General features: G+C 38.5%; 1 protein-coding gene across 12 annotated transcripts in view; it reads right to left on the bottom strand.

The window, feature by feature from the left end:
* The window catches only part of MTMR2 (myotubularin related protein 2), a 121,531-nt gene that overhangs the window by 84,003 nt on the left and 13,080 nt on the right, over positions 1-24,448 (bottom strand). Inside the window, exon 1 of one of the 12 annotated variants that reach the window (XM_025419201.3) lies at positions 20,638-20,759. The exons of the other annotated variants lie outside the window; for them this stretch is intronic. The gene's annotated coding sequence lies outside the window, so the exon portion shown is untranslated. Of the gene's footprint in view, positions 1-20,637; positions 20,760-24,448 lie in introns of those variants that run through there. 12 annotated transcript variants of the gene reach the window in all.

Genomic DNA, 24,448 nt, shown 5'->3' with positions numbered 1-24,448 from the left:
AAAGACATGAACAGAAATCTCACAGAGGAAGACATAGACATGGCCAACAAGCACGTGAGAAAATGCTCTGCATCACTGGCCATCAGGGAAATACAAATCAAAACCACAATGAGATCCCACCTCACACCAGTGAGAATGGGGAAAATTAACAAGGCAGGAAACCACAAATGTTGGAGAGGATGTGGAGAAAGGGGAACCCTCTTACACTGTTGGTGGGAATGTGAACTGGTGCAGCCACTCTGGAAAACTGTGTGGAGGTTCCTCAAAGAGTTAAAAATAGATCTGCCCTACGACCCAGCAATTGCACTGCTGGGGATTTACCCCAAAGATACAGATGCAGTGAAATGCCGGAACAGCTGCACCCCGATGTTTATCGCAGCAATGGCCACAATAGCCAAACTGTGGAAGGAGTCACAGTGTCCACCAAAAGATGAATGGATAAAGAAGATGTGGTATATCTATACAATGGAATATTACTCAGCTATTAGAAACGACACCCACCATTTGCTTCGACATGGATGGAACTGGAGGGTGTTATGCTGAGTGAAATAAGTCAATCAGAGAAGGACAAACATTATATGGTCTCATTCATTTGGGGACTATAAAAATTAGTGAAAGGGAAAAGGAGAGAAAATGAGTGAAAATGTCAGTGAGGGTGAAAAAACATGAGAGACACCTAACTCTGGGAAACGAACAAGGAGTAGTGGAAAGGGAGGTGGGCGGGGGGTTGGTGACTGTGATGGGCACTGAGGGGGGCACTTGGCGGGATGAGCACTGGGTGTTATGCTATATGTTGGCAAATTGAACTCCAATAAAAAAAAGAAAGAATATATACATAATAGCTTTAGAATCTTTAAAAAAATACTAATAATTTTAAGAACTCAGTATTTATTTGAACTCAACTACCAAGCTGTTGACAACCAGCCGTCTTAAAAGCAGTGGTAGAAGATGGAAATACCACTAGATGAAAACACAATTGGCCTAGGTTATAGTTCTGACACCATCAAATAAGAAATGTGTAACCCTGGGCTTTTCTCTCAATTTCTTAAAAACAGTATTAAGTGCTTGAGAAAGAGAATGTTGAGTAATTTGCCCAAAGTCACACAGCTAGTGACAGAGCCAGTATTGTCCAGATCGAGAGTATGTAAATAACAAGAAGAAAAATGCTTCTCTGAGAAAACTGTGAGTAGAAGATGAATACACATCATTTTCATTTGGCCTGTTTCTGTTTTCCAGAGAACATTTCCCAGAAATGTTTACCTCAACTTAACAGATACTCCAATTGCACAAACTAATTTCCAAGAAGAAACTGTATTTTCCTTTCTTCCTCCCTTCTTTTGTTTCACATTGAATACAATTTTTATTTCCCATTTTCACGTCTCATTCTAGGAATAAAGGTTGGCTGAAAAAGCCAAACCAGTTCATACCTACAGTCACTTCAAAGATGTTAGTCTCATCTGTCCCTACTATATTTTCAAATCTACAAGAATAATTTACTTCAAGCATCACTCCAACAATTCCTTAGCACTTACATTTATTATGACAAGGTGCTTATAGGGGCACCCAACTGCCTCCAAATCAAATTAAATCTCATTGTCATAGTTTTCAGAGTATCAGAGCTCATGTTTACATTCACTTCAGCTACACAAACCTGTTCCTGGACACCGGTCATGAGAATCAGACTCTTCCCACTTTCGATTCTGAGTATCTTTTAATTTACTCTCAAAATGCCTTTTCTCACCCACTGTGGTTTGTAACTACCTAAATCTTCTGTTGAAGGTTCATTTTCCGTAAGAAACCAGTCCTAAATTATCCTTACTGGATCCTTCCAACAAATCTAGGCATTACAACACCTTTGCATGTGTATTCAGTTATAGTTATGTATATACTGATATACTATGTTTATATTGATTCATCTTGTTCATATGGACTCATTATATAGTGCACATACTCCTTTTAAAGAAAGCTAACAATTACCAAACCCTTACTATGTACAAAACACTGGGTTATAGAATAGCCTCTGCCCTTGAGATTTCAGCCCTATAAGAGACATCATACCACATCAGCACATCAATAGTATCATGAAAGATACAAACAAGGAAGGACTAGGAGAAAAAAATCAAAGGAAATGGAAGTAATTTAAGGATTAGAGGAAAGCAAGAAATATATTAAAATGAAGCATTTGAAATTTCTACTTCTACAGGTAAAATGGCCAAATATCAACTATTCCATTGGGCTCAATGTGATAAAATGAAGAAGACAGAAAAAATCTAGTTGGATCTTTAAAGATTGTTGGGGGATCCCTGGATGGCTCAGCAGTTTAGTGCCTGCCTTTGGCCCAGGACGTGATCCTAGAGTCTTGGGATCCAGTTCCACGTCAGGCTCCCTGCATGGAGCCTGCTAGCCTGCTTCTCTCTCCGCCTGTCTCTCTCTTTCTCTCTCTCTCTCTCTCTCTCTCTAATAAATAAATAAAATCTTTTTTTAAAAAATAAAGATTGTGAGGCACAGATCAGGGCATTGCAAATCAAGCATAAGCATACACAACAAGAAATTTTAAAAACAGCTTGGGAAAGTATAGGGTATTATTGTGTGGACAATGAGTAATTTACTCAAACTAAATGGACAAAAGGGCAAAAAGATAGCCTAGTGCCAGACCACTGAGGATCCTTAGTGCCAAGCTTAAAAGCTTTGCTAGGAATAGGCAAGGGGCTCACAGTAAGATACCACTCCATGCCACCTACCGTAGCTATAATCAAAAAGACAGACAATAACAAATGTTAGCAAAGATATGGAGAAATTGGAAGCCTCCTATATCGCTGGTGGGGCTATAAAATGATAAGAGCCACTATGAAGAACAGTCTGGCAGTTCTTTAAAATGTGAACAGAATTTCCAAATGATCCAGCGATTACATTCCTCAATGCACCCCCAAGAGAAATAAAAACATATGTCCACACAAAAGAACACATGGATACACATGAATATACATGAATGTTCACAGCAGCATTATTCATAATAGTCAAAAAGTCAAAACCAGTCAATGTCATTCTCCTGCTTAAAATCCTCCAATGGCTTCCCACTTCCTTACTTCAAACAGCCTTCAAGTCATTACAGGATCTGCTCCCCATCTCCTTCTTCAGCTTCCTCTTGTACCTCTCTCTCTCTTCCTTGCTTTGCCTCAGTTCAATCACACTGGTCTTCTTTGAGATCCTTAAATATGCTGGCCCCTCTGCAGGGAGCATGTTTATGCCAAACTCCTTCTTGATTTAAGTTTTCAACTGAAACATCACCTCTTCAGGGAAATCTGACCAGATGAATCAGATCAGATCCCTTAGTAGTTGCTGTCTCATAACACTTTGTGTTTTTAGTTCCCTCTACCTATAAATGTTCTTACATTTCTTTACATATGTTTGATTAACATCTATGTGCCGTAAGACCACACACTTCAAGAAAGAAGGAACCATGTCAATTTTACTCCATTCTGTTCCTAGGACCACAGAGCAGGCACTCAGAGAATATTTGTTGAATTAATTAATGAAAGAATGAATGAGAATGATCAAAAGATTGGAGTATTCGAACCAAATTCATCAGAGGCCATGACTAGGATATTCAAGACAAAATGAAAAAGAAACTTGAGAAAGGAAAAGGAGGGCAGAACAAGGATAGAGGGAGATAAATGATCTCATTTAAGTTCTGGAATTACCATGTATGCTATTTTATACATCATAGTTTCCCATTTCCATTCAAACACTTCTTAGCACACTGCGACAAACATTTCTTTAAAGAGATTATGTCTTACGTGAATGACAAATAATCCTTAACTGCTGGGAACTGGTTTTTTACCGTGTGTTTTGGTTTTTTGGTTAGGTGTTTTGTTTTGTTTTGGACTATGTTATTTCCATTGGGATGGTTAAAAAAAAATAGTTGAGAATTTAAAAACCAGAGTTTTAGTACCATCAAGCTAACAGCAGTATCCTTGGGCAAATGACCTATTCCCCATTCCAGTTCCATTATCTGTGAAAAGTAACAATTAGACTATTTTAGTATGCTTTTTTGGTGGTCCTCTACCTCTTTGAGAATCTCATGAAAGCTATTCTCTGATTTGCTTACAATATCAGGGACTTTAAGGTTAAGAACCATGGCCCAGATGATCCTCTTTCTGTTTTTTAAGATTCTATATATTTACTTAAGGAAGAAATAGAGCATGAGCAGAGGAAGGGACAAAAGGAGAGGGAAAAGCAGACTCCCTGCTGAGCAGATTCCCAATGTGGGGGGATTTGATCCCAGTTCTCTGAGATCAAGACCTGAGCTGAAGGCAGATGCATAATCTACTGAATCACCCAGGTGCCCCCTAAATGATTCCTTTTAGTTCTAAAGTAGTCTAGGGCTTTTGAAATGAATATTCTACCTTTTGTTATATCCATTACAGTATCTAAATACTGAAAAATTAAATTGTCCACAAAGTAGTGTGTTTGTACCTATATGTATTTTCTAATTCTATAATCACACCCTTAGTCTTAAATATGAAGACTCAGACAAAATAGAAATATTCCAATATTGTGTTTCTTACAATAAAGTCTTTTTTTTTCTTACAATAAAGTCTTTAAGAGAATATTTGTGTATAATTATATCAAACAGAAACTAAACCCAATAGCTATATTTATTTTAGGAGCTCTGGGCTATCACTATGTAAATTCAACACTCCTGCTTATAAACAAATAGAAATGACATCATATCAAGAAATATAAGCCTCTTTTTTCACAACGGGTTTGCCGCCAGAACACAGGTGTCGTGAAAATCATCACTAAACCTAAACCAAAATGGGAAAGGAAAAGACTCACATCAACATCGTCATCATTGGACACGTAGATTCGGGCATGTCTACCACTACTGGCCATCTGATCTACAAATGTGGTGGGATCGACAAAAGAACTACCGAAAAATTTGAGAAGGAGGGTGCTTAGATGGGAAAAGGCTCCTTCAAGTATGCCTGGGTCTTGGATAAACTGAAAGCTGAATGTGAACGTGGTATCACCAATGATACCTCCCCGTGGAAATTTGAGTCCAGCAAGTATTACATGACCATCATTGATACCCCAGGACACAGAGACTTTATCAAAAACATGATTACAGGCACATCTCAGGTTGATGGTGATGTCCTGCTTGTTGCTGCTGATGTTGGTGAATTTGAAGCAGGTATCTCCAAAAATGGGCAGACCCGTGAGTGTGCCCTTCTGGCTTACACGTTGGGTGTAAAACAACTAATTGTTGGTGTTAATAAAATGGATTCCACCCTACAGCCAGAAGAGATACAAGGAAATCATTAAGGAAGTCAGTACCTACATTAAGAAAATTGGCTACTGGGATCCCTGGGTGGCGCAGCGGTTTAGCGCCTGCCTTTGGCCCAGGGCGCTATCCTGGAGACCGGGGATTGAATCCCACGTCCGGCCCCGGTGCATGGAGCCTGCTTCTCCCTCTGCCTATGTCTCTGCCTTTCTCTCTCTCTCTGTGTGACTATCATAAATAAATAAAAATTAAAAAAAAAAAAATTGGCTACAACCCCAACACAGTAGCATGTGTGCCAATTTCTGGTGGAATGGTGCAAAATGCTAGAGCCAAGTGCTAACATACCTTGGTTCAAGGGATGTAAAGTCACTCATAAAGTTGGGAATGGCAGTGGAACCACACTGCTTGAAGCTCTGGATTGCAGTCTGCCACCAACTCATCCAACTGATAAGCCCTTGGCCTCTCCAGGATGTCTACAAAATTGGTGGTATTGGTACTGTCCTAGTGGGTCGAGTGGAGACTGGTGTTCTTTTTTTTTTTTTTTTAAGATTTTATTTATTTATTCATAGACACAGAGAGAGAGAGAGAGAGGCAGAGACACAGGCAGATTGAGAAGCAGGCTCCATGCAGGGAGCCCTATGTGGTACTTGATCCAGGGTCTCCAGGATCACACCTCAGGCTGCAGGCAGCGCCAAACCGCTGCACCACCGGGGCTGCCAGAGACTGGTGTTCTTAAGTCTGGCATGGTGGTCACTTTTGCTCTGGTCAATGTTACAACTGAAGTAAAATCTGTTGAAAAGCACCATGAAGCTTTGAGTGAGGCTCTTCTGGGGACAATGTGGGCTTCAATGTCAAGAAACTGTCAATGATGTTCATTGTGGCAACGTGGCTGATGACAGCAAAAATGACCCACCAATGGAAGCAGCTGGCTTCATGGCTCAGGTGATTATCCTGAACCATCCAGACCAAATCAGTGCTGGATATGCACCTGCGTTGGATTGTCACACAGCTCGCGTTGCTTGCAAGTTTGCTGAGCTGAAGAAGAAGATAGATCGTTGTTCTGGAAAAAAGCTGGAAGATGGTCCCAAGTTCTTGAAATCTGGGGATGCTGCCATTGTTGAAATGGTTCCTGGCAAACCTATGTGTGTTGAGAGCTTCTCTGACTATCCTCCTCTGGGCCATTTTGCTGTTCGTGACATGAGAAAGACAGTTGCTGTGGGTGTCATCAAAGCAGTGGACAAGAAGGCAGCTGGAGCTGGCAAAGTCACCAAGTCTGCCCAGAAAGCTCAGAAGGCTAAATGAATATTATCCCCAATACCTGCCACCCCAGTCTTAATCAGTGGTGGAAGAACGGTCTCAGAACTGTTTGTGTCAATTGGCCATTTAAGTTTAATAGTAAAACGGGATCCCTGGGTGGCGCAGCGGTTTGGCGCCTGCCTTTGGCCCAGGGCGCGATCCGGGAGACCCTGGATCGAATCCCACGTCGGGCTCCCGGTGCATGGAGCCTGTTTCTCCCTCTGCCTGTGTCTCTGCCTCTCTCTCTCTCTCTCTGTGTGACTATCATAAATAAATAAAAATTAAAAAAAAAAGTTTAATAGTAAAAGACTGGTTAATGATAACAATGCATCGTAAAACCTTCAGAAGGAAAGGAGAATGTTTTGTGGACCATTTGGTTTTTTTTGTTTGTTTTTTGTTTTGTGCGTGTGTGGCAGTTTTAAGTTATTAGTTTTTAAAATCAGTACTTTTTAATGGAAACAACTTGACCAAAAATCTGTCACAGAATTTTGAGACCCATTAAAACAAAAGTTTAATGAGAATAAAAAAGAAATATAAGCCTCAATTTCTTTAAATATTTCCACTGTTTTTATATTAAGAGATTGTAGCAGAAACTAGGCCTATCTTTTAAAATGCACAAGTTAGAAAAATATTCTAGTTTGCTAAATAATGATTTTTTTCAAATGTATGACATTTCAAAATATATAGGGGTAATAATTAAGGGAAGAGATCCCCAGAAATATATGACTATATATAAAAATATACATATGGACTCGGTCACTCTTCTCTCTAAATAACTTCATCATGTCGAACTGGAACAGAGGAATACAAACTCAATTGACTGAGGAACATCACCCTTGCCACTGCCCAACATGCTTATATTTACAAAGCTTCTTAGTCAATGGTGTGCACACTTACTCTCACCTTGTGACCTCAGGACACTCACTGCAACTTGGTATTAGCTTCAGAGGCCTGAATCATTTGGAGTAACTCCTCCGCCAAGGTCAAAAATGAAAACATTTGATTTGGAGTAATTTTGGCACTTGGGTTTTTGACAGCACCCTCATTTTTCTTTTTAAATACCACCTGTGGTTTTCCTTCACAAGTCTCTCTCCAAATCAGCAGATGATCATATCATTTCTTAAGACGTTAGTCACCTTCCACATCACAACAAAGTGTCTATCCTCACTGGCTCCATTTTCTCAATACCCATTCACTCCTTAAACCCGACCATCTGGCTTCTGCCTCTAATGAATTCTGTAAAATGGCTCTTTCTGTGATTACTAGTGACCCAATTGTAAAAACAGAACAAAACAAACAAAAATGCTGTTTTCTCAGTTCTGATACTATAAATTCTCATCTCCCTTCACTAGCATATGCTTTTGGTTATCCTGTATCTCAGGTGAACATAATTAATACTCTTGAGCACCCACCATATTCAAGGTCCTAGTGTTTTAGGAACCCCTGAAGATACAGAAATAATAAGAGGTTCTCTGCCTCTGCTGAGTTTTCAGTTCAATATGCTTAATTAAAGTATACACACACAAACACACAAAACACAATACAGAATATGGAAAATGAATGAGAGAAATATAAAGCAGTTAGAGATTGAAAATTGAAAAACTTGTATACAGCTTTAATTTACAGGCTTGAGAAAGATTTTACAAAAGAGATGGTATTTGAGTTTAGCCAAAATACAGAAGAGGTTCAACATCTCAACAATTTCACTAAGAAACAGCAAGAAATTTTTTTTAAAAAAGGAGTGAGAAATTGGGGGATATTAAAGCTATTGCAGATATAGATCACTTGGGTTGGAGTATAGGATACTTATCACCCATCATCAGAGATAAGCCTCAAACAGTTTTTGATTAGACTGTAGAAGGTTATGACAAATAAGTGGATATTTAGCTATTTAGTTCTGAAAGCAGTGAGAAACTACTGAAAGTTTTTGTGTTTTAGGAAGATTATTTTAAGAACAGGTCAAAGAAGAGATGATAAGGGCAGGAAAATCTATTAGGAGACCTCTCCAAGTCAGAGGAACTAAGGTCCTAACCTAGCAGTACAAACGAAACACAAGTGGATGCAAGGGACACCGTGGAGACAGAATCAATAGCACTTGGCAAAGAACTTGACATGATGAGAAAGGGAGAGAAAGGAGTCAAAATATTCCAAGTCTTGCTGACTCAGAAACCAGTGTGCCAAAGTAGCAAAAAAGAAAAGGAGGTAGTGGGATCCCTGGGTGGCGCAGCATTTGACGCCTGCCTTTGGCCCAGGGCGCAATCCTGGAGACCCAGGATCGAATCCCACATCGGGCTCCCGGTGCATGGAGCCTGCTTCTCCCTCTGCCTGTGTCTCTGCCTCTCTCTCTCTCTCTGTGACTATCATAAATAAATAAAAATTAAAAAAAAAATTTAAAAAAAAAAGAAGAAAGGAGGTAGTTTAGGGAGCTGAGAGTTCCAACCTGAAATTTCTTGATAGGATGTCATTTCTATTTGTCTATAAGCAGGAGTGTTGAATTTACACAGTGATAGCCCAGAGTTTCTGAAATTAAGTACAGCTATTGGGTTTAGTTTCCATTTGATATAATTATACACAAATAATCTCTTAAAGACTTTATTATAAGAAATACAATACTGGAATATTTCTATTTTGTTTGAGTCTTCATATTTAAGACTAAGGCTGTGATTATAGAATTAGAAAATATATATAGTTTTAACAGAAACTCAGTTAACAGGTCACTGAATTAGGTCTTAATAGACAAAAAAAAAAAAAAAAAAAAGGCCACAAAATGACAAAAATAGGAAATACAGAAGAATCTCTCAGAAATACAGACTCCCACCGTTTCAGTTGTCACCTCTGTGCAAAAGATATGCAAATATATCTTTAGTTCTCAGTCCCGCATTCACAAATACTTGCTACTGGGACTAACTTCCCTCCAGCCTTGCCTTACCTCTCACTCTGATCCTGCTTGGTGACTGCCCACACCTTACAATGACAGTAAGCTGTGAAGTAACAAGAATTACACCAGATAATATTTTTCAAATCGTTTCTTTCAAATATAAGTAGAGACACCCGTTGATAGCCAACCAGTGAATTATAGGATATTATCACTTTCAAAGACCTCTAGGATCATTCTAGTGAAACTCCTCTCATTTATACAGATAAAGTAACAGCCCAGAAAAGTGAAGAGAATGGTTTGAAATATCAAATTCTTTTTCAAATAATTATTTTTCTTAAAATATTTTATTTATTTATTCATGAGAGATAGAGAGAGAGAAAAGCAGAGACATAGGCAGAGGGAGAAGCAGGCTCCCTGTGGGGAGCCTGATGTGGGCCTCGATCCCCGGACCCCTGAGCCAAAGGCAGATGCTCAACCACTGAGCCACCCAGGCATTCCTGGTTTGAAATATCTTCTCAAAAAAATTTTTTTTTAATTTATGCTGGACATAGAGAGAGGCAGAGACACAGGAGAAGGGAGAAGCAGGATCCATGCCAGGAGCCTGACACGGGACTCGATCCCAAGACTCCAGGATCGCGCTGTGGGCCAAAGGCAGGCGCTATACCGCTGAGCCACCCAGGGATCCCAGTATCTTCTCAAATTAGTGGCAGACCCAGGTACAGAATAAGATCCCCTTTGACTAAACCACATTGCTTCTTATATGGAGTATAGAACCAAAAGAAGAAATACCCTCAGGGTGCTTATTATCTAACTGGGGAGATGAAACACACACACACACACACACACACACAACACAGACACACACAACCAGTATTTCTTCCATGTCAGCTCACAGCATAAGGATGAAGGTCAGTTAAGAGCAATCAAAGAAGATAAAGCAGAACTGGATTTAAAAGTGGGTTAAAGAATAAGCCTACCAGTAAGCAGTACTTTCAGGTCCATTTCCCATAATTCTTTTAAGTTTATGGAAACAAACAGAGGGAACACAGTCTATATGAGAAGACTAGATAGTCAATTAAATCCCTCCTTTAGAATTCAATAGAAAGCCAAGCGTTATTGCAGGATCTGAAAGTAAATAAAGACAAGACCCTAATGACAATCTAGTATTAGCTCACAGAAGGTTACTGCTCCTTGACTCCTCTATTTTACTGACTACCAGTGCTTCATTTCTTTTAACTCCATTATGAAGTAGCCATGTGGCCTTGGACAGGATGTTCTACCCTCTGAGTCTTTGTTTTTTTGTGTGTAAAATGAAGATGATGAAATCTACTTCATATCATTAGTCATTTATTCAGCAGTTGGCGTTCCAAGTAAGATCACTCACTCTCTTCTAGTACCTACCCTCCATCAGCTGGAGTAAAAAAAAAATGGGCATCAGTAATCCAAATGCTCTGGAGGAGTACGACTGTCCCTCCAGCTCTCCCCCCAGTCTCATCACTACCACTGGGAAAAGTGAAGAGGGAACCCCAGAACCCTGTGCAAGACCTTACATTTCCTTCCCTGCTCAATGCTCACAGTCTCACACTCTATCTTAAAACTGTAAGGACTAACTTCATCATATCCTTTAGCTCTGTTTTCAAAGGTACCCAAAAGAAGTCAGAACTGCCAGACCCTCATCCCCTCTTCTGATCCCATCCTCCACTTACCCCCAACTCTTGTATTTTGGATTTTCAAGGTCAAACATCAGCAAAATTTCCTCTACTCTCGCTCTCTCTCAAATGGTCTCTTTACCTTTCACTCCAAAGTCTGGTCTTCCCAAGGACATTGCTCTCTCCACAGATCTTTCAAATGGAAAAATAAGGCTACGTTTTCTGTCCTATACCCTCTCCCACCATTGCATCTGCAAACTGGGCTTTGTTCTTCATTGTCACTTGCAGACTATTCTTTTGGTCTGCGTTTAGAAACCCCAAGCTTTCAATCTCATGCCATCGAACTACACCACCCAAAAGCCCTCCTTGTTGACATCATCTACCAACCTCTAAGTCACTCTCTCTCATTCCCCGAAGAATTAGCTTCAGGCTCACAGACTCCCCATCATTTTTTTTATAATAAATATATTTTTTATTGGTATTCAATTTGCCAACATACAGAATAACACCCAGCGCTCATCCCATCAAGTGCCCCCCTCAGTGCCCGTCACCTATTCACCCCCACCCCCTGCCCTCCTCCCCTTCCACCACCCCCAGTTCATTTTCCAGAGTTCAGAGTCTTCATGTTCTGTCTCCCTTTCTGATATTTCCTACCCATTTCTTCTCCCTTCCCTTCTATTCCCTTTCACTATTATTTATATTCCCCAAATGAATGAGACCATATAATGTTTGTCCTTCTCCGATTGACTTATTTCACTCAGCATAATACCCTCCAGTTCCATCCATGTTGAAGCAAATGGTGGGTATTTGTCGTGTCTAATGGCTGAGGAATATCCCATTGTATACATAAACCACATCTTCTTTATCCATTCATCTTTCGATGGACACCGAGGCTCCCTCCGCAGTTTGGCTATTGTGGACATTGCTGCTATAAACATCGGGGTGCAGGTGTCCCGGCATTTCATTGCATCTGCACCTTTGGGGTAAATCCCCAGCAGTGCAATTGCTGGGTCGTAGGGCAGGTCTATTTTTAACTCTTTGAGGAACCTCCACACAGTTTTCCAGAGTGGCTGCACCAGTTCACATTCCCACCAACAGTGTAAGAGGGTTCCCTTTTCTCCACATCCTCTCCAACATTTGTGGTTTCCTGCCTTGTTAATTTTCCCCATTCTCACTGGTGTGAGGTGGTATCTCATTGTGGTTTTGATTTGTATTTCCCTGATGGCAAGTGATGCAGAACATTTTCTCACGTGCTTGTTGGCCATGTCTATGTCTTCCTCTGTGAGATTTCTGTTCATGTCTTTTGCCCATTTCATGACTGGATTGTTTGTTTCTTTGGTGTTGAGTTTAATAAGTTCTTTATAGATCTTGGAAACTAGCCCTTTATCTGATACGTCATTTGCAAATATCTTCTCCCATTCTGTAGGTTGTCTTTTAGTTTTGTTGACTGTATCCTTTGCTGTGCAAAAGCTTCTTATCTTGATGAAGTCCCAATAGTTCATTTTTGCTTTTGTTTCTTTTGCCTTCGTGGATGTATCTTGCAAGAAGTTACTGTGGCCGAGTTCAAAAAGGGTGTTGCCTGTGTTCTCCTCTAGGATTTTGATGGAATCTTGTCTCACATTTAGATCTTTCATCCATTTTGAGTTTATCTTTGTGTCTGGTGTAAGAGAATGGTCTAGTTTCATTCTTCTGCATGTGGATGTCCAATTTTCCCAGCACCATTTATTGAAGAGACTGTCTTTCTTCCAGTGGATAGTCTTCCCTCCTTTATTGAATATTAATTGACCATAAAGTTGTGGGTCCACTTCTGGATTCTCTGTTCTGTTCCATTGATTTATGTGTCTGTTTTTGTGCCAGTACCACACTGTCTTGATGACCACAGCTTTGTAGTACAACCTGAAATCTGGCATTGTGATGCCCCCAGCTATGGTTTTCTTTTTTAAAATTCCCATGGCTAGGGGATCCCTGGGTGGCTCAGAGGTTTAGCGTCTGCCTTTGGCCAGGGTGCGATCCTGGAGTCCCGGGATCGAGTCCCACGTCGGGCTCCTGGCATGGAGCCTGCTTCTCCCTCCTCCTGTGTCTCTGCCTCTCTCTATCTCTCTATCATAAATAAATAAATAAATCTTTAAAAAAAAAATTCCCGTGGCTATTCAGGGTCTTTTTTGATTCCACACAAATCTTAAAATAATTTGTTCTAACTCTCCCCATCATTCTAATATTAGTACAATTGACGTAATTTTTACTGATTGCAATATCCATATCAATGAACATTCAACATCCTGGCTCTCAGTTCCTGGACCTCTTCTTCTCCAATGATCCACATCAGAGACCAGGATCATACCCTGCCAGTACCAATTAACTGTAAGCTCTCCTTAAATTTCAAACATTCTGCTGTCTGACCACCAGCTCCTTCTCTCTAGCACACCAGCTCACTTATTAACTGTTCAATCCTACCAAGACCCCCACTGCTCCTACTATTTCATATCCTCACTTAGGTCTTTTCCCAATTATTAACTTCTTGGCCTGTCATGACAATCACTCCCTTGCCCTTGATTGCTTCATGGTACTAACCTGGCAACACCCAAATGCTAGTTAAAGCCAACTCTCTGCCTACGTCAGACCTCTACCCACACAGATGAATCAGTCCAGAGATAACCATACAGCCTGGACTCACTTTGAATTCTAACTTCCCTCAACTAGGCCCTTAACACTGCTCAGCACACACACCACATTTCCCCAGTCTCATTCTTCTAAACAACTCTTTTGGGTCTTTCTTTAGTCTTTTCTTTCTTCACCCTCTACTGCCCTCTCCATCCTGCAATTTAGTAGATGACCTACATTCCTATTTCACTGAAGGAATCAAAGGAAATATTCCATAAGCTCCCCAACTATAACCCATGTGCATCCCTTACTTTGGAGAAACTGTCCATACTCTCATGTAAGCCAGCTCCTCCCCCGAATTCCAGCTCCACTCATCTACACAAGAAAATCTCTCCAGCAATTCTTCCCTCCACTTTGTGCATCATACAACTGTCCTTTTCTACTCAATTATTCCAACAAGCATAAAAACATGTTATTTCTCTCAATCTCTCCAGATAGCATGATAGCACATCATTCCTTGGAGCTTCTTTCTAGCAAAGTTCCTTGAAGATGTCTATATTCACTGCTTCCAATTCCTTACCTCTCATTCTCTCTTGAACCTATTTCAATCGAGCCAGCAAAAATGCTTTTGCCAAGGTCATTAGGAACATCCATTTTGTTAAACTCAGTTGTCAACTTAGTCCTTATCAGCAGCATCTAACGTAACTGATCCCTCCTCCTTGAAATACTTTCCATACTTGTCTTCCAAAACACTATACTCATGGCAACCCTACTAACTACTAGGCACTCTTTTTCACAGATCTCCTACAATAATTCCTTCTCACCTTCTTAACCTCTTACCATAGGAGTACCCCTGAACGCTTAGTCTCTGATCTCTTTTCTCTATGTACACCTCTCTTAATAATCTCACCCAGTCTCACAGCTGTAAGAGCATTAAATTGATAAGCACAAATTTTTAGTGCTATCCCAGATTTCTCTCTTGAACTCCAGATTCTAATAACCTACATATGTTTAACACCTCCAGGTGGACACTTAAGATGCCCAAAACCAAATTCCTACTCTTCTTCCTGAAACCAGCTCTAACATCTTAGTAAATGGTAATCCTATCCTTCTATACTTTCTTGGACCAAAAACTAGAATAAGGAAATTCTGTTGGCTGCATCTTCAAAACATGTCCAGTACCCAGTCACTTCTCTCTACCTCTTCTATCATCTCCTTCCTCTGCATGATTCCAATTGTCTATAACCAGTCTCCTTACTTCTGCATCCCAGTCTGTTTTTTGTTTGTGGGGTTTTGTGGGGGTTTTTTGTTTTAGGAAAGGCAGACTGCCTCATGCAGCACCTCATTTGGATATATCTGGAATCTTGGAAATTCAACCCTAAGTTCTTCTACAAATGGACCTTAAGAGCCTGTTTGGAGGTTCTAGCAGGGCAGCAGAGCTACTCATATACCCTTGACCCAAAAAGAATGCTCCTCCTCTATCAGGAAAGGTCACCTCTTTACCTGAGAAAACAGCTTTGGGAGGTATGCACATGGAGTGGTGAAGGGGACACCTGCCTAGGCAGCCAGATTGGCCAAGTCAACCCTGGAAATCAATGTGGTGCAGCCAGATCACCCTCGTATCTCATCACAGTCTTTTCTTAACCCAGCAGCTGGAGTGATCCTTTTTGAAATATTATCACTCTTCTGCAAAAAACCTTCCACTACCTTCTCATCTTACAGAATAATAGCCAAAGTCTTTAAAATGGCCTATAAGACCTTTTTCACAATCTGCTCCCACCCCAGCCTCCCTGATCGTAAATCCTACTTTTCTTTCTTTTGCTCCCCTATAACAGTCCTCAAACACACCAGGCAAGTTCCTACTAGAAGACCTTTATTTCACCAGTTATCTCTCTCACCTTCCACATTTCCCGTTTTTTCCTTCACTTCCTTCAGCTTATTTGCTCAAATGTTGGCTTCCCTGGTTATTTTATTTAAAAGTGCAAACCACTCTAAACCCACCCACTCATTCTCTATTCTTTTCCTGTTTTATTTTTCCTAGAGTGCTTATTACCATCTGACATACTTTATGTTTTACTTATCTATTTAATATCTCCTCCATTTAGTTAATAATTACTGACTGCTTACCATATGCCAGGAAGAGTTCACCTACTTATAAAGATTAAATAAAATAATGCATGCAGGGGAGCCCCAGTGGCTCAGCAGTTTGGCGCTGCCTTCAGCCCAGGGTGAGATCCTGGAAACCCGGGATAGAGTCCCACATCGGGCTCCCTGTATGGAGCCTGCTTCTCCCTCTGCCTGTGTCTTTGCCTCTCTCTCTCTCTCTCATGAATGAATAAATAAAATCTTTCTAAAAATAATAATAATAATGCATGCAAAGAGTTTATTAGCACATTACCTGACAACAGAAACACTAAAACAACATAAACTATTTTTACGTAATGGAGACTGTAATAGAACACCTCCTGCTGCCATCAGAGAACTCTAGTTCATCAGAATAAGGTCAAACACAGGATTTGAGGAGTAAAACAAATGAGACTCTAATAATTTGATCCTTAAGGAACCAAGGAACTAAACTGTCCATAATCAAACAGTCGCTGCCACAGAAAACTTAATAATAATTCATTTAAAACAAGACAAGCAGGAGTACCTGGGTGGCACAGTTGGTTAAGCATCCTGATGTCGGCTCAGGTTATGATCTCAGGGTCCTGAGATCAAGCCCTGCATCAGGCTCCACGTTCAGGGTGAAGTCTGCTGGTCCTTCTCCCTCTTGCTCCTCGCCCACCCTCACTCATGCTCTCGCTCTCTCAAATAAATAAATAAATAAATAAATAAATAAATAAATAAATAAATAAATATTTTTGAAAAAAGAAAAGCTAACATAAATAACCTCTAGAGAATGAAATTTTTCACTTCCCTTCTAGCAATCCATTCCAATTATTAATCATTGGAAACATAGATCATTTATGCTTTCATCACAAATACCACATACTATTTTATTTCAAAACCAAAAAAGCATGTGTACACTTAAGCATTTAATAGTGGACTGTGTTACCATACTAAAAAGTATCTTTGTAATATGAAGCAAAGGACACTTTGGCAAATGCTAACACATAGATAAGCTACTCGCCCACTCCAACCAAGACATGTGAGTTTAAACTACAAGAAAGAAAACAATTGGTCTCATAATTCAAGGAAAGTTGGTTAGCCTTTCAGAGCCTTGACTTCATATTACAAGTAGAGATAAAAATACTTGCTCTTCTTATCTCACTGGATAGTTATAAAAAAAAAAAAACTGAAAATGCTATGTGCATTGTTAAGAGTCTTTTATAGGTAAACCCCAATGATTAAAAAAAGGGGTTGGGATAGGAACATTCTGCCACTGATAATGTGCTAAAATGTTGAAAATGAAGTTACTGTTAAAATGTTTAAGACTTAAGTTTAGAGTCTTAAAATTTAAGAGAAGTTGTTTAAAAAAAAAAAAAAAAGGTGGGACACCCGGGTGGCTCAGCGGTTTAGCAACCACCTTTGGCCCAGGGCATGATCCTGGAGTCCTGGGATCGAGTCCCACATCGGGCTCCCTGCATGGAGTCTGCTAGTCCCTCTGCCCGTGTCTCTACCTCTCTCTCTGTACTCTCATGAATAAATAAAATAAATCTTAAAAAAAAAAAAAGTACGCATGGGGCTTTTTAAGAAACAAGACATCTTTTCAGAAAGACTTTCCAGATTCATTCAGCACATTCATCTTTAATTCACAGCTATTTCTTACTGTTTTTTTGCTAATGTTGTCAAACAAACGTATGTTTTCTAGTTGGATAAAATGCACAAATTCATAAACGCTTATTTACCAAGGAAACTTCCTAAACGAAAATCTGAACTCTTTAGAAATTAGCATTTATAACATATCCATTGTATTAAAAACGGCATCAATAAAATAACAGGCCTAACCTATTTATACTAGAATAACTAATTTTTTTTTAAAGATTTTATTTATTTATTCATGATAGTCACACAGAGAGAAAGAGAGGCAGAGACATAGGCAGAGGGAGAAGCAGGCTCCATGCAGGGAGCCCGACGTGGGATTCGATCCCGGGTCTCCAGGATCGTGCCCTGGGCCAAAGGCAGGCGCCAAACCGCTGCGCCACCCAGGGATCCCTATACTAGAATAACTTAAAGGAATAACTGATTTATAGAAAAAAACATTAAATAAATATTTGAGATGATCAGTTCTATCATTACAAAGAATAAAAGAATAAGCAGAATGTCATAAGATATGAAAAAAAATTTTCTTATCATTTCTGACAAAAGCCAACTTAGAATTTGGGCACACAAATGAAAATATGATATATAAAGAGTTATAGGTTAATGGTCCAAATACTTTTAAATGGCCCTTATTTTGTAACAGCTTCACAGAGATTTCAAAGTCAAGCTCAGAAGAACTGTGGTGTTACTATTCAAATTAAACTCTAGCCACTGCATAGTATCTGCTTTAGTCAGTAAGTGCCACCTCTCCCTCCCCTACATATGCAGATTTTCCCCAAAGTGTACTTAACTGAAAAATACAATTACGTTTCTAAACTAAGCCATCATTCTCCATTATCAATAATCCATTTAATTGACTGACTACAAAAAGTGTCGTTTCTTACATCCAAGTCCTCTTTTTATCTTGAGACTGGTCTTCGAAACAGAGCAGGAAGTGCTGAAGACGTGAGGGCTTTGTGAATGATGTTATTAGATGACATTCAAAGGAATTCAATTCAACGGTGACATTCAAGTCATGAGGAAGACTAAAGGGCTGAGTTGCAATACAAGATGATCTCCAAGTTCAAAGCTAAGATTCTATGATTCAGAGCAAAAATATAAAATTCTGGGATCATAAATGAGTTGAAGAGTTACAATTCTAAATAGTGGAAATATGTGCTAAACTGGGTTTTACTTTTTTTATATCCCTTCATCTAGCTAGTTAAAATGCCCCCAACTTTTCCCTCCCTCCCACACACACACACACACACACATACACAAATAAACTATTGTCTCACTTGGAAATGTGATTCAAAGACTTGTTCTACATCATATCTTAGCTATACTGCAAAAACCTTCCCCATAGAAAGACCCTCACCCATGGGACGCCTGGGTGGCTCAGCAGTTGAGCATCTGCCCTCAGCTCAAGGGTGTGATCCCGAGTCTGGGGATCAAGTCCCACATCGGGCTCCCTGAGAGGAGCCTGCTTCTCTCTCTGCCTATGTCTCTGCCTCTCTCTGTGTGTCTCTCATAAATAAATAAATAAAATCTTAAAAAAAAAAAAAAACAGGCCCTCACCCAACTGCAACACCATGAAATTTTATTCCTCATTTTTAATTAGTATGGGCATTTTTCTGTCCAAATCTCTAGTTAGTCACAGTTGTGATTAAGAAATAAACTTAAGGGCGACTCAGTCAGTTCAGTGTCTGCCTTCATTTGGCTCAGGTCATAATCTCAGGGTCCTGGGACTGAGCCCCTCGTTGGGGAGTCTGCTTCTCCTTCTGCCTCTACCCTATTCGTTCTTTCTCTCTAACAAATATATAAAATCTTTTAAAAAAGAAATAAAATTAAGTTATAACCATGATTCCCTTCTGTTCCTATCAGTCCTTTGATGGAAGTACAAAAAAAAAACAAAAAAAAAACTGACAAGATGATTTAAATATATAAGCCATATATGAATAGAAAATTCACAGGCCCTGGATAACCTGTAAGTAATTAATAGGATTCGGAATAATGGAGAGTTAAGTGTACTTTGAAACAAAAACAGTCATAATATCTTTAGGGTAGGCAAAACATAATTCCTGACCTCAAAAGCATTAAATACCCTTACTCAGATAAGTCAAGTGTGCTATCATAATAAATCATAATAAAACATACATTTTAGAAATTAATCAAGTTGTTATGGAAAGAATATTTTCTCAAAAGCAATAAAACTAATCAAAAGATAACTAGCACTGTGGAATACTCAGATTAATAATACCAATTATCCTTTATACTTATATATAAACTCCACTTCCTAAGAGGCTCAAAATACCTCTTAGGATAAAACTATATTAAGTTTAACGTACTAAATTCTGATTCGTTATCAACTCTTAGGAAGAGCAGTTAAGACTACATGAACATGCAAACAATTTACATTCATAAACATATTTATCCAAATTTGCAGCAGGATGGCCCTCATAAATGGAAAAGTCACTGTCACCAGAATTCCCCCCTTTTCAACCCACTCCTCATCCCATCCTAAACCAGATTGTTCTCTTTATTTCTAATGAAAAAGAATCAAATCAATCTTATTGAAATGCTAACTTCTGGTTCCACAAAACAACCAAATGAATACACATATACACATTACATGTGGAAGAACAGAATTCTGGTCAATAGTAAGAGAGGCACAACACAGAGAGCAGCACTAGTCATACTGTTTTTTAATAGCCCTGCAACTACCTTAGCCAGAGTGACACAGTTTTGCTTCCACTACAAGATCAAAACAGAAATCCCATCATCTGACTCTTAGTCATTCCCACACATTTACTGGTCTGCTGTTATTATAACAGAGTGTCTTTTTCCCTTTGCTACATACAGTATTCCTAAGAACAATGCTCCACCCTTTTGGTCTCAAAAGTTCTAGGATTTCAAAGTGTAGAGTTAGGTGAACAGAGTTATACAAACTAATTATTAGTAGGACAGGAATTACTCTCTATGTGCTTTTCAAAAGAGTATTACCAAATAAGAGAAAATCCTCTCCATTTTTTTATTTTTTGTTTTAGTTAGGAGATTTTTTAAAAATTATATTCATTCCTGCGAGCTAATCAAGCTAAAAACTTGCAAATTAAGACAATTATGTCCAAGCAAATAAATTTTGGTACCTACTAGAGAAGTACTTCATGCCTCAAAACTACTAAACTTACAAGCATCACTGTTAATGCTGCTAAAGGTAGAGAAATCTGCCTCCAGGGAGCAGGGTTCACCTCTTGCCTCCAAATATTCTCATGCCTCAGAGTAGCTTCAGCTTCCTTGGAAGGATGGAGATTAAGAATGTCTACCTCCGGGGATCCCTGGGTGGCTCAGTGGTTTAGCGCCTGCCTGAGTCCCAGGATCAAGTCCCGCGTCGGGCTCCTGGCATGGAGCCTGCTTCTCCCTCTTCCTGTGTCTCTGCCTCTCTCTCTCTCTCTCTCTCTATCATAAATAAATAAATAAATATATAGATAAATAAATAAATATTTTTAAAAAAACAAACAAAAAGAATGTCTACCTCCAACTAAAGGTACAAAGCCACCTGACTTCCTGCTCTTCCCATGTTTCCCCTCCATTTGGGGAGCAGGAACTTCCTGAGTTTCCCTTATCATACCCTCCCACCTAGCTCTCTTCCACAGATGTTTACTAACATCAACAATGTATTATGTACTGGGGATAGAGCTAAAAACAGATTCATTTTTTTCAAGGGACTTACAGTCTTATAATGAAGGTGCCAGATATATAAGTGTCTCATAACAATATAGTAATGAATGAAGGAATATAAAGGACTCAACAGAAACACAGAAGAGAACACAAAGCCAGAACAAGATGCAGAAATGCTTAGTGACTGAAAACATAAGCTTTAGGGTCAGAGAGACTTGCTTTCACCACTCAGCAAATAATAATTCAGGTAAGTTACTTAATCTGGCTCTATTCTTTCTTTCTAAAATAAGATAATGATACCTTCTAAGACTGTAATGAGGATCAAAAACATGATCTATACAAAGTTATTAGTGTTAAATAATTCAAAGTGGTAGAAAGTGTTCGACAAATAGCATTGTGAAAATAAGAGTATCCTCTTCAGGAGGGAAAACAGGATGAGATTAGAAATAAGGGTCTCCTTTTAAGGAGGAATCCATTAATAAAATTAAAATGGAGCAAAGCACCTGATCCTAAAAGTACTTCTTACTTAGATCTGTACTGTAAAATGTCCTCATTTGATTATGATAACTGAATGTACAAACTTTTCAATTTTAAGAGTTTGATGAATCACTTAAAGAATAAATATCAATGTGAAATAGTTTTCTATGTGTATATTTATAATTTTATATTTTTGTTTTTATATACATATGTTTTTATATTTTATGTATTTATATTAATACATGTATTACACACATACACAGACACATCCTATGTAACTTCTGATATATCCAAACAGAAGACTGCTAAGTTTCAATCAGTAAACTATTACTTATATTTTTCAATGTAACCATCAGCAAAGCATTGAACGTCTCTGGCTCTACAGATTTGCTGGACTGTTAATGGAATTATTATTACTTCATTGTCATTCACAGTACACTTGGAGGTATTTCACAATAATAAACAGAAATATAAAATCCAAACATTAACAGAGGCCATATTTTTTCTTCTTACTTCTGATTTAATATTCCAAAATCCAATAAAGACATTTCTACCAAAAGTGAAAAAGTACGTCTGAAAACTAAAGGTGCAGATAAACATACCAAGCATTGTACATTTTTGATTCAAAACAACCTGAAAACAAGTCACCTATATTTTCATATATCCTAATCAACAAATGCCTCCAGAGGATTTGGGAGAGGTTGCACATCTTTTATTTTCAGTTATTATTGACCATAGTCATTACAATAAAATCTAAACCACTTGCCTTATTTGAACCGCTTCACTCCTACTGCCAATTTAACTATTCTTCAGTATTCCATGGAAAGAAAAGGTTCTTCTTAAAAATTATGCTCTTGAAAGTGATGTCCTGAACACATACATAACATGTTTGCCCAAGAACATTAAAGAATGTGGTCTATATTCTGACTGTGAACAAGCTTTTCGAGGAATGCAAATTTGCTTTCAGTACTTACACAATGGACTACAGTGTCATAAGCACTGTTCATGCTTTATTAGTCATTCTGTTCAAAATTTTATTAAGAAAATAATAAAAGGCCTGCAGTGTGTGTAAAACATTAGGACACAAAAGACTTATTGTCAGAATATTTGCAGGATCCCCAAAATAGAAAAACTACCAAAAACAAATTAATTTACAGCTTATAATTATTTTTGAAATGCTACACCAGCACCCTAAATTTCTTAACCAGTCTAGAATATAAAAGATAGGACATAAATGATCTTATCATCATGGCATCTGATGCTGATAGAGACGAAAGACTACATTTTGTATTCTCCAAACAAAGAGGATTTGAGCTTGGGACAGCTGGAGCAGGTTGGCACTTAGTCTGGCAAGGTTCTAAGGTACATGTGACCTTGGGGACAGTTTAATTTGCATTATTTTGTTTTCAGGTCTAGCAACTATACTTCCAAAAATAAAAGTACAGCATATAATTTGGTAATGTACCAGCAAGTGTGAAAAACCAGGCTGCAAAGGAAATACCGTACATACTTCTCTTTTTTTCTGCAGAGTAGTGTTTTTTCAAAGCTCTTATCGGGAAATCTAAATAAATAAAGCAAGCAAAAGCCAAAGCATTCTAGCCAAAATGAGTGTGCCCATAGAGGATGGAGTAAAAATGAAATAAGAGGCACCTTGAGTCCCAATGACAATCCCAACACCCTCAGCAACCCCTTAAAAGAATTTCTCAGAACTTCTAAATCTGACTAAAACTCAGATGAAGGCTAAAATTAAAAATTATATGGATTCATTAGTAGAATCGAAGAGAAAAGTTATTTATATTTCAGCTTAGCTGAGAAAATGTCATACTAAACTGAAAATTGGTCACATCATTAGAACTCAAAGTGCCTGACTCTGAAATTGCATTTCCTTTTAGAACACTTCCATCCCAAAATGAAATATAAGATCAGAAATACTAAAAAAGAAGAGTTGACCTATGCAATAAATGCCTGCTCAAAAACACTGTTACCCAAACAGAAACAACATAGGGAATTCAGGCTTTGATAAATGACCTCACATATAATTTTCTTATTCCATCATGCAAATCTGAATTCAAATTCAAAATCAGAAAGTCACATATCCATTCTTCAGGCTACCTAGAGAGATTTTTTTTTTATCCTAGATAGAGCAAAACTAATTATTACTATTAATTGGTCACTCTCTTTACAGCGTAATGAGATAAAAATTTTCTGCACAACCTTCAAAATCCCGTAAGTTAACACAGGTGTTTTGTTTTGTTTTGCAGTCATTAACTTAAAACAGTCAGTAGAAAAAGAAAAGCATTCAATGTCTCTTTCTCATTCTAGCCTGGAAAGGTTAAAGTAAAAAATCGAATGTCTTAGCATCATTCAGTGATGTATCTCTCCATAATTTCAAAGACTTTTCCAAATTTACAAGTTTAATTGTAAAAAATTATAAATCAAAAAGATACTTTTTCTTGCTTGTTTTTGCTTTCTTTTTCTCTATCTGTATGATAAAGATGAAGAACACATCTTGCTTTTTAAACAATTTTTTTTTAAAATATTGAACCATTAGCATAGTCCTTTAGAAAAGTCAAAGCACTCTCATCCATACATTATCTCCCATACATACTACCAACTCTAGGGCTAGATTGCCGGGTACTGAATTCGGTTCAATTACTCTGTATAATCTTGAGGAAGTTACTTCACCTCTCAGTTTCCTCACCTACAAAGTGGGAATAATGACAATTCTTATACTTCATATAGGACTGTTATGAGAACTAAATGAATTAACATATATAAAATACTTAGAACAGTGCCTACCACATGGTACACACTACATAGCTGTTAACTGATTTTTCTCTTATA

Source organism: Canis lupus, chromosome 21 (assembly GCF_003254725.2).
Source record: "Canis lupus dingo isolate Sandy chromosome 21, ASM325472v2, whole genome shotgun sequence".
In the NCBI taxonomy this organism is placed as follows: domain Eukaryota; kingdom Metazoa; phylum Chordata; class Mammalia; order Carnivora; family Canidae; genus Canis; species Canis lupus.
The sequence above is the reverse complement of the archived record's forward strand: the minus strand, read 5'-3'. Positions and strand labels throughout refer to the sequence as shown.